Genomic DNA, 14,865 nt, shown 5'->3' with positions numbered 1-14,865 from the left:
CGGGGAGTTGCATCAAAGCCCACGTGCCAGCCCGATGTACAGATCCTGATTCAATGTCACTCCATCACCTACCGGGACGCTCCCAATAGGCTCCACCATGCGACATCCGGTGGTACCAGATTTGCATCCGACCACGATGCTTCCGGCCACCCCAAACAACGGCACCGTTTCGGGACGCATCATAATCTCGCCCGCGTCTCCGGCCGGACGTCTGACGGGCTGACGGATGATGATTAATTTATTGTAATTTGCCGCCGATGTCCATCGACGGTGGCCGAGCTTATTGTGGGCCAATGTCTGACCGGAACTTCCGTGCACACCACGGTGAAAGCCACAGACACGCGACCCAAGAGTCGGAGCATGGCGTGGAGAAGAGTGAAACAAAGGGGGTCACAAAACGAAACAAACGCCCTGCGTGGAGCCGACACGAAAGGATCGCAATGACGTTTATTGCAGCGCTCGTGAAATGCGATCGTGATTAATTTGCTCGCCAGCTAGTTGCACGTAACACCGGGCCATAAATCTTTTCTTTTTTCTTTCTTTCGCTCTCTCTCTCTCTCTCTTTCACTCTCTTTCCCTCTCTCTCTCTCTCTCCCGGCTACAAAGCACAGGGATGGGCTGTTAATTTTCCAACCCCAGGCGGTGAAGCAGTAATCCCGCGAAAGGTGCAATAAAAGAGGCACTTCCCGGGCGAGCGGTTCTCGATGCCACGGGGACGCCGTCCGAGAGTTAATTGCTCACGGCTGATGGTGGAATCGTAAAATATGGCCCACCAGGATTAGACGCAATCGGGGCTGCGTCGGAAAGCGTGCCGATTGTGCGATTACGCGTGTTTGTGTCCTTTATCGGGCTTTAATTGATCGCCACTTCGAACGGAAGGATGCGCTACGAAGGACGGTGCCAAGGACGAAGGTGGTGGATTACATTTAATAGCGGCCAGAGATCGAAGCACAAGCTGCAAGATAGAGCCGCTAATGAAGAGCGATTTGTTACGGGCTTGATATGGTATTATTTGTGCAGGCGGATTGGCGAGTTCGATTTGCTTAACTTATGATAGGATCAAAAAAGAGCTTTTGCTTGAACAAAAAGGATAAATGTGAGTGATGATAAAACTGGTTCAACTGATTCGTTCAAACTTATTCATAAGCATTCAGTCTTTACGGTCATCAGGGCCATGGAAAAAGACCACACTTCAAGCACGCTTTGTATCGATTTGAGCCCCCAAAAGCTTCTCCCGACTATGTAAAGCCCCCGTGCGGAAGGATGCTTGCAAAACAGCTACAATCACGTTACATTCTGGAAGCAAAATTCGATTTCCATCGCAGAATGCCCAATCCAGACTGGCCTCCAAAATGGACCATTGCATCCGGGCAAAGTTGTCGAAGGAGAAAAGGAAAATAAAAAAAAACCATCTCGAATGATGGCGCACAAGCACCGATGGTAATAAATGTCACCGTTCAATCGCTCTCGGCTCGTTCGGCAGTCGATTTGATTCTCGAGGCGTCCGAGTTTTCTCCAGCTCAAGTATTTTTTGTGCTCCAACAAGCTGTCCCAGTTGACGGTTCCACTCGTAGGCAAAAAGCTTTCTACCACTTCGTTGCCGTTTGCTCCTTTACGTCTCTTTAGGCATACGCCTCCCTAGCATTCGCCTTTTCGGCCACGCCACAGCAAATAAGCTCCAATTGCAGCAAATGTCCGGAAACAGTTTGCCCACACGTCACGCGTTCCGGTGCGAGCAGGCTCATCTGGAATCCCACCCGAACGGGAGGCAATAATGTAAATCATGCACCATACGAGGGAAAATCGGTGCGTTTCCGCCTCCCAATCGCCAACCCTCTGAAGGGTGCCAGCTGGCGAGCAACGATCGAACATCCCATAATCCGACACATACGCCAAAAGCGGCTTAGCACCGGCAAGCGCCTCTACCGAATGACAACTTTTCAATTAGTGTTCCAAATTTGTAATGATCACCTCCACTCCCTTGGGGGGCCAGTGTGGCCTTTCCGTGCGCGTCTCATTAACATGCGATCCCGGAACGTTGTCAAACGGGAAAAAGGGGATTTTCGAGCGATGCGAAACGCCCCACGGCTGAATTTATCCCCAGGATGCAACTGCCGACCCGGTTGGCTGGGAAAGAATCGGGTATTACAACTGTTCTATTTTATTAATCCTGCAACCGTGCCCGTTTGGCTCTGGATGGCCGAAACAGTGCCGTGGTACGTGTGTCCGTGCCACGGTCCAGCCTGGACGTTGGCAGCTGCAATAGGGCACTCGGGCACAAAACGGGTTATCGCTCTGGCACTCGAATTCACGCTCCCTTCATGGTCCGTACGTTCCACGGGATTTCACTCGCAATTGCAGTGACAGCGCACCGAGGCAAAGTGTTAATTTGTCTCACTTGTTTAGCCTCGTTCTGGGTCGTCCCTGCAGGAGGCCGAAGACGCTCGCACGCTACATTGCAACGAGGGACACGTCGAGCCGCACATGGGGCTTCTAGAGCGCCGTCACAATTTGATCATGGGCCATAAATTCAATTTGAAAAGTTCTATCCCGATGCCCCCGAACGACCAAGGCCCGTGGACCGTTGGGCTCAATTCTGGTGCCTTTGGTGCGAAATTGTGCGCGCCTACTGGGGCTGTTGGTGGTACTGGTGGCCGAATGTCTTGCGGGTGTCAGCTATGCAGATGCTGGGTGCTGGTGTGAAGCGTGATACCCTCGGCGTTTGACAAGACCGCACTCGATGTTCGAACAGCTGCCCCCGGTATCAATGGAGCTGGAAATGCTCATTAATGTCAAGCCCGAGATCGGGGCTTAGCCGCTGCATCCATTATCGATGCGTGGAGCGTGGTCATCATAAATTCTGGAACGGTTCCGTGCACAGCGTGGTTCCAAATTCACACGATGGAGGCGCCCAGTACTTCATGCCGATGCAGCTCGTATTGCGCAATACGCTTTGTTCGTGGTGATATTGTAGGAATCGAGTTGAATAGAGTTCTTTTTATAAACTTTTTGATACTTATACCTATTTGGCGTTTATTTGGTTTGCTACGTATGTAAACAAATATTTAACAGAATAAGTAGTACTGATGGAGGCGCCCAGTACTTCAAGGCGATGCAGCTCGCATTGCGCAAAATGCTCTGTTCGTGGTAATATTGGAGAAATCTAGTTGAATAATGCCGTTTTCGTAACCTTTTCGGAGCTTAAGCGAATTTGATATTTATTTGGCATGCTATGTATGTAAAAAAAATATCCAGTCCAGTCCAGTTCTTCATTAATTTTTCCTTATACAGCTACACGACACAACACGTTAATGTGTTCACAGTGATACACATCAGCTCTGGTCTGGATAGTCCATCGTTTCCATCGAGTGAGGATCAATAATTTAAAACAAATCACCAGTACCCATCAGGAAGCACTCGCTTGCCTTCCATCGTCTCCGCCATGCTTATCTAATCTGCTTAAATCAATTTTTCCAATCATTCGTACTGGCACATCCGGTTGCGATCCCTAATCCTTAATCAATTCGCTCCACCGTCCGGCAGTGACATGTTAAATCTTTTATTGGAAATAATTGAAAACCAACTCCGCTTCGACCCGTAACTGGAAGGTTCCCTCATGTGAGCTATCGTTTGAAGTGGCCACGGATGTTGCCGGTGCTGTGCTTTCCCGCGCTGCCTGCACTATCGAACCGAGCGGGCATGCTGTCTCGTAATTTATCGCCCAACCAGACGAACGCCCGCACATAGAATGCGAACCCCGGAGCTACCACGATCCGACCACCACCCGGCGGGGAGGATTTTAATGAAAAGTTTAGCGAAATGGAAGTGCATCGAATCCGACGTCCACCGGCCGCTCGGTCGATGCCGGTCGATGCGGGAAACCCATCTCCGGCAACTAGTCGTAGGCGGCTTCGAGCATGGTTGCTCCCTTGTATCGTGCATTAATTAAGCAACCATGCAAACAGCCTCTAGCATCGTAATGACAACATCGGAAAAGAACGCAACGGACTAGTGCCACGGGCGCTGTATATCGGGCGCGTTGAATGAAACCCGCTTGATGGTAAGTCGGTACGGTCGGAGAGATAACTCTTTCATCAAACAGCAATCGGCAGTGGCTCATCAAAATTGACCTTTTCCACGAATTTCAGGAAAAACAGTAAAGTGCGAGCACAAAAATTACACCTCTTGAAATTCGCTGGAAAATTACACTTCAAATAAAAGAAAAACGTGTTGATTTAAACGGATTGTGAAATTTAACCCCAACACCCCAGTTGGGGCTTCCCATGTTTAAATCATCCACTCCCGATACGGTCGATGTTAAATTGAGCAAAATGAACGGCTTTCCGGACTTTTCTTTCTTCATTTACCCCTTTCGTCACCTAATTACATAAAATAGTGCAAAATTGTTTTACGACCCTTGAGGCAACTGGCCACCGTTGGTGGTTTTGCAGCCCACACCAATAAGTTACTGACCGACTCACCCGAACCGAAAGCAAGCCCCACTCGTATGCAATTTTCCGTTCACCAGCCTCGCGTGAAGCGTGCTACAGATAATTGAATACGTTCGCGAACGATTGAGCACCGGAGTTGGTCGATCGCGAAGGACACTTAAATTTATTTTCACTTGCTCCCCGTTCGTTGCACTTGACGATCGTTACGCACCGTCGAGCGTTATGATGCGCATTATCGAAGTGAGCGTGTCAGTGAGTGGTTCATTTTTTTTTTTTTTGCAATGGTGTGTTTGTTTTCCCCTCACACTAGCAAACCCCATCGCCACGAGCCGTATCCTGTTCCACGGCCTTCACAAAGTGTCCGCTTGGTTTGTTTCCACGAGTGACTTCTTACTCGCCGTTGCCGATTTTACTACCACAGGCTTGCGGATTCATGTGGCACACAGATGGTGTGGTTTGGCGAAATGGCGTCCGCAGCTGTCCAGCTCACGCGTGAGGAATGTCAAGCGGCTGGCTGCGCTATGTTGGGATTGATTTTTGCGATCCTTGTCCGGAACGCGCTTACTTTTTATTACGCTTCTCGTTTTTTGATGCTTTTTTTGCAGTTGTTTTGCCTTTTACCAGGCGTACCATGCATGTTTCCATTTGGTGCTTTTTCCCTCGAGAGCCTACTGTGGTATGGGTTTTTCGCTCTCCATCGCCACTTCGAATGCGCTTGTTAGCACGCGGATAAATTAAATGCGAATGCCAAATGATCCGCATTAAATGGGTTGCACACACTCAGCTGCGTTTTATTTAAAGTCGATTTTTTACCGTTCCTCATTCTCGCACAATACAAAATTCCATCACACCAACGTGACCTGTTAACCGGGAATGTTTGCGAGGTTGAATGGCAGCAATGGTTGAGAGAAAAAAGTGAATTTTAAGGTAACGGAAGTTTATGAAACGTGCGTGAGGAATGTAGGTCAGTGCGACTATCCCGTACCAAATCAATCAAAATCAAGTCATTCAGAGGCGTACGGCATAGGGAGCTGTAATTTTGATCATTTTCAACCCATTGTTGTTTATGGCAAACTATGTTTGGAATTACAGGCGCATACATATGTTATGTGGGTATGTTTTTTTTCGAATGATGTTTTTGATCCTGGTTGGCTTTAAACATAAGCCGTTCTCATTTTTTATAAAAAAAAAATAAACCTATAAAAATAAAATATTCTGCCTTGTTGTGTCAAGTTTTATGTTACCAAAAGCAAATCAATTATCAAACTTATTTGCTCTAAAATACAATTTAAAAACACGGAAGAGTATTAATTTCCGACAACACAACAAGACAGCTTCCCCATGTGTCTCAGTCTCAATACTCCGATCGTTTACTTTAGATCTATTACGATGGTCTGTCTGGCATCCAACCCTTCTGCCAGCCTACTTCCTTGGTTCTCTGATAAATTGATACATTCGCAAACGGTGCATCGATTCACGAAAGCTGCACCCGTTCCCAGCGAGAATCCATTGCAATTCGCTTTCTTTTATTTTCTTTTTTTTTTATTTTCAACCCTTGTCTGCCATCATTTCAAGCCGGATGTGTCGTTCGTCGGTCGAACCGTTTTCGATGCCAGCTGTAAAATGGCCCATCATAAATTCTCCAAATTTACCCCCATCTCTCTCTATCTCTCTCTCTCTGCTATCCCTGCTGCCTTTTCTCTGCTATCCCTGCTGCACTCTCCACGTAAACCAGCTAATGGCGCCCTATTCGGCTGGATTTCCGGTAATATCGCCTTGAACGCGCTGCACTACTTATCAGCTCAACACTCGTGACGATCCCCGCGCGCATCCTTCCGCTTACCGCACTCAGGCCACTTCGGATCCTTCAAGTGCCTCGGATAGCACTCAATCAATTTCCCCCCAGAGGAAGATATAATCAATAAATAAATTGATGATAGTTCTGTACCTCCGGGTGGAGGGATAATTTATCATCGCTTCTCTTCCACCGGTCCACTTACCTCCAACCCTGCCGGGAGATGTTTCTTTTCCATTTCCCACCTCGTTCCCACGGTGAAAAGCTCGCAATCCATGGTTGCGGGAAAGTTCGCAACCCCGAATATCGCAACACGGCGCGCGTTACACAGCCCGTTCGTAGCCGTGGCACAGTTATGGACGGAAATGTATGACCGGCCGGGTTGGAGCTGGCGAACGCGCTGGAAATCAATAAATTTCATTGCATAATTTACGCGCTTGGGCAACAACTTCAGACTTCGGATATCAATGGCATTAATTGGCTGAATCCGAAACTTCAGCAGCTTCGCCCATCATTGCCTGTGAGCAGAGCTTTGGAATTACAATCACCTCCGTCGGTGGATGTCTCCGGTGGAAGCGAAAAAAACAAACCCACGTAATAAATAGCTCATTAATTATCCATGGCCAAAAAAACCGGTGACCAAATACCGCAAAGTTCTACTCCAATAACATCCCAGCCGGTTGGTACGATCCAACCAATGGTTAAGACGGTATTGAGGCTCTTTTTTCTAACTTTCTTCCACGCTCCATGGTTGTTCGAAGAAGGCTTCGATGGTCGCTAAGGGTACCCGAGCTTTATGACTTATTCCGAAACAATCGATCGTTATGTGAGAGGCCCTGACGGAGCTGTGAGCCGTAATAGAGAGATTAATCAACCGCCCACCAAGGCAGGAGCTCGCGTTTGTTCGCTCAAAATGTTGCTCTGGGGGAACGGAATTTTCCACGCGCGTTTATAAAACACCTGTAAAGATAAACCCACCTTGTAGGTCACATAAATTCCACCCACCAAGCTCTAATGGAGCTCTCTCTCTCTCTCTCTCTCTTTCTCCTTAACAGATCGCTGTTTCGTATCGCTGCCAGTGCCAACGACGTACGCGTCTTCGGAAGCGGTATTTAATTGAGTCAGCACTTTCTTCGTCCCACTCGACACACAAGACCGACGTACCGGTGGGCCTGTGTAATGGTCCCTTCATCAGTTTATCACCTAATTTTCCCATCCCCGTTTCTCTATGGCCGACAACGTGCCGCAGCAAAGCTGTCCGAAAACGTGCGAGTTCAGCAGAAAAAGCCCCCAAAACCGACCGGACCGCAAAGGCTCGCAATAAAAAAAGGTAGCCGCCGGAGGGCGTAAGGGTGGCAATTTTCCGCCCACCGGTGTTCAGGCAGCCAAGCCCGAGGCGTTAATGGTGTCACTTTTCGTTCCACACCAGGTGCCGTCTTTGCGCCTTTGCAGAAGACTAGAAGGACGTCCTACCGCAACCCACGCGTCTTTGATCGCTATCGGTGTTTTGGGGCCTTTGGTGAAGGCAACCAACCTGTGTCGATCGTTTGTCGTCAACGGAACGACCTGGAATGTACCGTGGAAGCCAAAATACGCGACCCGACGAGGGTAACAGTTTGGCTTCCGGTTGCGCGCCATTTTTACTCACCTCTCATGTGGCACTAGCATTTATGGCACCTTTCTCCCTTCGGTGGAAAGCGATCCATTCTATGTTATAATATTTCAACGTACGCGCAATTGCAGTGAGCAGGTGGTGCGGTGGGATTATGAGTGGCCAGGCCATTTCCGCTGGTCCTGCTAGTTTGGTGCAACAGTTTCGGTGACCATTTAAAACCGCACCCTGTCCGAGCACATCCTGCTGGGGTGGCTTTTTCCCACAGGGTGGTTCCCAACCGGAGTCGGTCAATTGTGTGCTAGTTTTCAAACGCCCTCGTACCGTTCGACTCGGAGTGAACCTGTTCGACTCCCCACGAGGCTTAGCGTTTTGTCGCCGGCCAGGACGGATACTGATTTACGGGTGCAATCGGTGCCAGGGTTTCGCTCATTTTTCCTGTCACATCCAGTTGGTGGAGTAGGTCTGAAGGTCAGTGGCGAGTGTGAGTGGTTTGAAAAGCGACCATTTGACTTCCATCCTCGAGTTTTAGGCATGGTGGTTGTGAAAAGGATGTTGTATTTCGGTACGTCAAATAAGCCATACGATTCTGATGATAATTTATTTCATTGAAAATTGGATGGCAATTAATTCAAAATCTTATGATGATTTAGTTGATATTAACCCAAAACTGATTTCCTACTTTTGCTACTGAGTAGCGCTTAGGTTTCCTATGGATACCAATTTGATTATTCCTAAGCAAGTCAAAGTATTCCTTTCGCTGGTTTAAAAATATATTTCGCACTGCACCAAATGCAATTCTTCGGGCCATGTGTGTGCCTGAAATACTAGGTTCAAAAAAGCCCTCAAAACTACGTACCGATTCCAGGAAATGCCCTGAACAACGTGCAAGCAACAGTTGCTAGGATTCGTTCGTCTAACAGCAGCCGCCAGCGGGTCAGGCCACAAAACCAACAAAACACCGGCCATTCCATACACTCGGTTGCAACCGTGTGTTGGCCTCACCGGGCCACGGTAAAGGACCTCGGACGCAGGATGCAACTAATGGCCACTAATGCAGTGGTTATTGTTTTTCGTTGATCGACGACCGCGACCACCGGTATGGGGGGTGAGTGTTTATTTATTTTATTTTTGCGCGAACCGAACCGCGAAACCGGCATGCAAACATTAAAGCTCACGTTTTGTAGCGCCCTCAGCCCTTTGGCTTGTGACCATCGAAGGGCACGCAGCTGGAGTCACGTGTTCTCATCCTCCAGCCGGTGCACGTGGGGACACAAATCATGTGCGGTCAAACCGGCACGTCCCGTACGTGCGGTTGTTCGATGTTGCGTCGGTGCAATAATTTCCCTTCACTCGTCCAGGCGCGATGTGGGTGTCGGGTGGCATTTTTCCACCGACAATTTGCCGCTAATTTATGTCATAACACGACAGAACCGGTTGGTGGGCTGGTGCCTCACCGAAACGTGCCCAAAAGATGCAGCTTTGCGTTTGCGAAATGCACCTGCCAGCGCGAGGGAGCTGATTTATTATTTTTGTGCACAAACGATAGTGTGGAAAAGCGCCCCATATCGCCATTGCATTGGTCAGGTTCTACGAAATGGCGCTCGTAGGTTCTCGTAGCTTTGCACCATCGCCAGTCAATCTAAATGAACAATTCGATTCGCAACCGTCTCAGACAGTGATAGTCTTCTTGACTTGAATTTGTCGAACAGCTTCTACACCAACAAACGTGTGCAATGTGTCTGGCTGCGAGTCAATGAGAACGTGTTTTCATGCTCCTAAACGACCACTCATCAAACATGCATCTTCGGGGTGATTCCATAAATAATTAGTGTCCAGCTTGCTCTCAGAAGGGGCTCTCTGATTCTCAGCAGTGGCTTTTTCCAATCTCTGCAGTGTCATTGCCATCGATTAAGGACCCATCGGACACATTTTCCAACTTCAGTGAGTGCCGTTCAAACACTCGCATTTAAACCTGCAAGCGTTATACGCCGAGCGGACCGTGTTATACGCCGAGCTGACCGTGTTGCCACGTACGGGGCATAAAAATTTGCACGGAAAACTCATTCGCACCTTTTCTGGAAACTCCCCGGGCGAGATGTATGCTATCACCCGCTTCCACGCCCATGCTGGAAACTGGAAAAGTTTCACCGCCTGGACCGCGATTCCGGTACAAAACGACTGTTGTCTTTTAAATAAGGAAGTAGCTGTAAATTTCCTTCCCACAGACAGGTTTCGGGACCGGGCGTGACTCTTTCCAAGATCCACCAGGTTTGTGCATGTGTGTGACCGCGACTGGGAGTTCGCTTTTTTCTCTCATTTCTCTCCCTTTGTTTTAATAGCTTCCAAACTTCGCTTGCAGTAGAACTGATGAAAAAAGAAAGGAAAAGTACCATTTAAACAGTTGCGCCAACTACGCCCGGTACGTGATTAAATTGTAAAGTCCACCAGCGCACTGGAAGCCGGTTACTGCACCGTGCAGCACCAGAAGTGTGCCGGCCATGTTTTTTTTTGTCTTTCGGACATTTCACTTCCCAACGGCTAGCTGGCACCGGCGGGTGGTTGCTGCAGGCATTCCTTATCCGGATGACAATTTCCGGGAATAGAAATTTGTCTTCCCGAGACCTTTTGGGCGGCACTCGAACAATTTCCTCCTACGTGTCGAATTGTTTTCAATGGCTTGGCGAGTGGGGTGAGAGCAAAATTTAGTTCTATTTTTTTCCACGCACCCATTATTTGCTAGAAAAGCGGCTAGGCATGCCCGCTAACGATGGGTATGTGTATTAGCGTTATTATTCGTAATCGCATAATTGGGGAAAAGATTTTCCCACTTGTAAACAAACTCCTAACGCGCGAAATGCTCTTTTCAGCCACGAACTTCACGCCGTTCGCTAGATTACGGTAAAGTATACTCTGTGGCTCCTTTTTCACACGGAACTCTCCGTTTTCATCATCGGCCCTGCACTCTACTCGTGCAAATAAGGCTCGTGCGCTGGTTTTCATTAAGCTCTCGCATTTTCCCGTCCGCCTGCTACAACAGTATGGCCGAGGGCGTATTTTTCATTCTCGCATATCCCGCCGAGTGTAGGAAAGAAAATTACAACTGGAAAAGCTTCGTAAGGCATACCTTTTATCGTGTGAAAACCCACCATTTATCCGTCTCGCTCGAGCAGAAACACCACGCACTCCGTGGTGAATGTGAATAAAATATTTTACTTCCAATCGTGCTAGCGAAGGAACTTTTCCAATGAAGCACTTGTTTTTATCCGTTTCACACCGTGGGTGGCGAGTCGACTAGCATGATGTTGATTACGTCGATGAAACCCTTCCCGGAATGGAAGCTCTTTGATTGGATTCCGATAAAAGAGATTTAAGATTAGGCTTAAAACTCTTAACAGAAAAAAACGGGCTACCAGTTCTGGAGCTATGATGGTAAAGATGCTCTTTGAATAATTAATTGTTAATCTTGTTCGCGTTTCTTTTCCTGTTACTTTTTGTGTAAAATATCTTTCAATTTCCACAACCTTGTAATACCAAGTTACCTTCGTTTGATTTCCCGTAATGTCTTTCTCACTTACTCCTTTTCGGTTTCACGTGAGCTAGATTGCACACTCTTAAAGCACTCTTCCAGCAGCAACTCCCCGTGCAACTCCACCATAACCCATTTCCCAACAACCACTGACCACCTCAACCGCTACCGAAGCGCTCATCAACGGTGGTGTAAACGGGCGAGCTACCTGCGGGCGATTTGTAAACAACGCATCACGTTCACGGACCCATCCCGACACCGTTCAAGCGAAGAGATTGCACTGGCACCGTTGATTGGCCTCGAACAGACGGTATCCATTTCCACGGCCACCATCCGCGGATGACTCGACGGACGAGTCAGTCAGTCAGTTAGGACCACGTGCAGTTTGAATACAGCCCGCTGGGGGCCCCCCAAAAAAACGTGGCTCAATTTGAACGGACCGAGAAACCAGTTTACAATGGTGGATCAAATTTCCGAACCCACAGCCGGACGGATGCGTTGGTCTAACCGCACGGTTGCAGCGGAACAAAGCACAGCTCCTCCGGGACGTGGAACTCAATTACCGCCCAGTTAGTGGTGTGTTGTGGTGAACAGACGCCCACCGGCAGCCCCCGAAACAATCGAAACTGATTGGAAAAATACACCCCACACCGTGGGCCAAAGTGTGGGTCGATCGCCTGCCGTGCCTCCTGGGTGGTGTAATGGATCTGGGAGCCATACCTTTTTGTGTGTGTGTGTTTTGTAGAATTATTTTTTAAACCGCACGTTCCCACGATTTGCGCTTTTTCGTACCGTTCGGCAGAAAGATTATACTTTCCACCGGCAGCCACACCCGAGGTTACATTAGCAAATTAACGAACCAGCTCGTTGGATGGATTAAGCGAAGTAAAGGGACGCGGTTGCACAACAATAAATGGTACAAATACCGACGCAGTGGCGCATAAATCTAGCCTTCATGACGCTTAAATGCATAACTCGAGGTCTAGTAACACTGCCACGAATTACACTACTCTTTGAGGGAGGAATTTCACCCATTTCCCACCTCCTGGAAAACGCTAACAAAACGCGTCCTCACAAATATGCGAATATCAAGCCTCTCTTTAAACGATCCTTCCGAACCAAAATGTGTGCCCTTTTCTCATTTCGGCAACGAACCATTACACGGTGCAGCTCGGTGCATGTCCATGCAGTCTGTTTCCCGTTTTGTTCCCGACCCCGGGTGCTTCACGTGCAGCCGACCTCGGCTGGTCGGCACGAGCTATAAATCTCCCCGTGTGCCGTGGCGAAATAATTTGTCATCCGGCGAGGCGTGAAAAACAATCGCCTCCACTCACGGCCCGTGGCCAATCGAACTGGGGGTCCTTGGCCGGAGATTCGGTGCTACCGTGCCCACCGCAGCCGTATAGCATCGTCCCGGACCCGACGAACGCATTAGCAAAAGTGGCCATTCCGGACGGACCATCCGGGTGGCACAATGCATGCCCGAATGGGGGAAAACCCGTTTTTCCGTTCCTTCGGGCCAGTTTTCCGCCGGCGCGCACGCGTTCGGTCAAACATAAACAAACGTATTATTTTCCCCACAGGACGCATTTGGCGGCGCGCATTTGCAAGGTACGGGCAGACTTTACATTCCACAGCTGGCTTTTCTTTGTTACGCGAAACATCCGCTTCCCGTGGAAACGCTTCTTTGTTTCTTCGCCCACAGCGCGGCACTCTTTTACGCTCTCCGCGAATGTGCCGAGGTATTTGCGATGCAAAATTCGATCCCCCGGCATTTAGGTTCATGTGGAGCGCAAGGGATGGCCAGTGGGGCTCTTATTTATGGACCTCCCCTGTGCATGGAACGCCGAGCCTCACCGAGCTTGGCCGATTTAGTGCCATTGAAAACGTGCTCGTTGGTTGGCTAGTGGAAACTGGCACGCTTTAAGCTCTTCCTCGATGAATTCGTGATCCGACGAATCTCACTGGCGTCTCTTCGCCGTGCATGAAATTACTACACACGGATTAAATACTCCTGGCTGGTAGAACACGCCGATAGGACGCCATCCAGCACATGCACATCCCTTTAAACGGCTGACTATCGACAAAATATGTTCGTTGTCGGTATTGTCGCATTTCGATTCGAAATCGGATTCCTTCCGCTACGGTGCAGCTTGATTACCGAAACACAATGTGTACCTTTTTTTCCATTCCATGCGTATTCCCCTGACCAGAACCGAAAAAGGAGACTTGTAGGGGCTCAAAGGGGTTGTAAAAAAAAGAAAAAGCAAAGTTACAATTCAGCTTTTGTTCGCAACAGCCTGTCGGTAACGTTCAGCCAATTTCTAGAATCAACAACTTTTCTAGCGAAACCCCGTTCAAAAGAATTACCGAGCAGAAAAGTAATCTGTAAATGACGTTGTAAATCATTTTAAAAATATGTTGTATTAATGTTTTATATACCAAAGCGAAGCATTTGGGCTTTCACATCTAAATCAATGTTAATTATAAATTCAACGCTGCATTATTTTGTACACATTTTTGCTGACATATGTGGTTGATCATTTTGATTAAATAATCCCTGTTTTGCCTCCAGCCACGAACAAAACATGAGATAGTTCTCCAACGCTACGTAGAGATACGTTTTCCACGAAATCATCCTGAGCGCATCGCTTCAGAGGATCTTCTTTGTCGTTTTCACATCGAACTAGGTAGGCCATGTGGCTCCGGGAAATCCGAAAAAGGGCGTCTGTTCGAACATATTTTTCAATCAGCGTACACAGAACCCCATCATGGGGACAACATTTTCTTCTAACGCATGGCCAAACCGATCCATCGTATGCACATGCTGCCCTCGGTTAGCCTCGCCTGGTCGATTGTGGCGTTTTTCCTACCAAACCGAACCATTCGGAGGCCTTCAATGTTCGAACGCAGGACACGGTGGAAGCCATGGCGTTATTTTCAGCGCCCGGAACGGAACCTCGGTGCCATTTGGTTAATTAAGTCCGTCTGCTTTGCGTCTTTTCGCTCAAATCGGGCATTTTTGAAGCTTTTTTTTGCATTCACCTACCCATACACACCCACACACATACCCTGGAACTGCTTTTTCAATTTTATCCCGTTCGTTCCCAACCTGCAACACACGCGAGTGAGCTTATCGGAGTCTGGTAGAGTTTTCCCGTACATTTAGCGGATCCAGCGCGTGTCCACCGGAGTGTACGGTCCGATCGCGAGTTTGTGTAGGGCTTTATTCTAGGGTGCTCTTTTTCTTCAGTTCCATTTTTCCGCTGCATCTTTTTCCTTTCCACCCTGTGCCTCGATACCTTTCACTAAATGCTTCGTGCCCTGTGCTTATGCACCGTCACGTCCAGTTGCAGCACGGCTAATGCACTCACACAGCGCCCACTTACCACCCGCCCAGGCCCAGGACACCTGCCGCTGCACCGAGGCGACGTTCCGGTTTAAGTGTGCCGCCGCACTCACCCGGGAACGCCAGCTG

The sequence above is a fragment of the Anopheles nili genome, chromosome 2, assembly GCF_943737925.1.
Source record: "Anopheles nili chromosome 2, idAnoNiliSN_F5_01, whole genome shotgun sequence".
Lineage (NCBI taxonomy): Eukaryota > Metazoa > Arthropoda > Insecta > Diptera > Culicidae > Anopheles > Anopheles nili.
The sequence above is the reverse complement of the archived record's forward strand: the minus strand, read 5'-3'. Positions refer to the sequence as shown.